Raw genomic sequence first — 1,571 nt, 5'->3', positions numbered from 1 at the left:
CCTGGGTGGTGCTGCTTTTAGTTATTGGAATAGTTTACCTGATGCCACAAAATCTGACTATACTGCAGTTAAAGAAAAATTGAAAGCTGTTTTTGGACAGACTGCTTATCTGGCTACCTTTCAAAGTTACATTAATGCACGTACTCGGCTGCCGGGTGAGGCCCTCCCAGTGTTTGCTGCTGACATTTGCGGACTGGTAGAGGAAGCTTTTCCTACATATGGACAAAATGCTAAAGATGGAGAAAAATTCAGAGGTTTCATTGCTGGTATTGAGCCCTATCTTCAGCTGCGTTGTCATGAACACAGGGTAAAGACTCTGGAAACCGCTCTTCAGTTTGCAATACAGATTGAGACTGCTCCACGGGCTAGCAGGGTTTTCTCATCTCCAAACACTCTGCAACATTTTTCTCAGTCACCTGCTGTGTCACCTCCTGTCCCTCCCTTGGCACTGGCTCACCCTCCTGCCCCTTCCACTGCTCTTGGTGTCCACTCTGCCACCTCAGACAATCTCCAGATCATGCAGAGAACACTGGAGATGCAGTCGAAAAGGGTTGAACAGTTACAAATGGAGATTCAACGCCAGCAACAAGACACACGGTGTGGCTCGTCAGACTACAGACCTTGTCAGCAAAGCCCTACTCCTAATGGTGGACGAGACTGCAGCCGACACTATTCCTCAGACAGAAACAACTATAGAGATTCTTCTTATGACCGACACTCAGCTTGTGATAGCTACAGACCTTCAAGGCATGACAGAGACCGGTATGATAGACGGACTTCACATAATCGTTCTGGATCGTCTGAGCGCCATGCATGTGGCTACAGCCTTTCACCCAGAGAATACACACAACGTGGCCACTCTCCAGACCGCCATGAGGATAGAAATCCGTCTAAACACTCAAAGTCCGGGACATGTACGGTTTCATTCTCCTCACACCAGCTCTAACAAGGTAAACTACCAGTAGTTGACATTGGGGGCCAATTGCCAACTACTAACTTTACCCAGGCCCACAGAGACAGTAACGTCCTGCCCACTGACGTTACCAGAGACAGTTTATGTGTGGTAGATGTATCAAAACAATATGTGTCAGTTGTGATTGAGTATATTGTAATGCTTTTGTTGACACTGGAGCAGACATTTCCGTTATCAGTGAGGATTTTAGGATGTCTACACATGCTCTACACAAAAAGCCCATTGAAAAACAATTTGTTCCTCTCACTGATGTCACAGGTGACCCTCTGGACTCAATTGGCTCAGTTGGCTCAATTACAGTCAATTTAAGTATTGCTCACAAGCCGATAACACATGCTTTTCAAGTTGTCAGAAACTGTACTAAACCACTGATTTTGGGTTGGGATTTTCTGGTTGCTAATAGCATTATTGTAAATACCAGAAACATGGCCCTCATAGTAGATGACAAAGTCGTACCCCTGGTTAGCCCACACCAAGATGTCCCTAAATTGACGGATGTCACAGTATCTTCTACAGTTACACTCCCAGCCATGTCGGAGATGGTCATCTCGGCTAAGTTAGATGTACCGCTTAAGGGACTGACACCTCATGACTATGT

The sequence above is a fragment of the Etheostoma spectabile genome, chromosome 4, assembly GCF_008692095.1.
Source record: "Etheostoma spectabile isolate EspeVRDwgs_2016 chromosome 4, UIUC_Espe_1.0, whole genome shotgun sequence".
Lineage (NCBI taxonomy): Eukaryota > Metazoa > Chordata > Actinopteri > Perciformes > Percidae > Etheostoma > Etheostoma spectabile.
Note: the sequence above shows the minus strand (reverse complement) of the source record.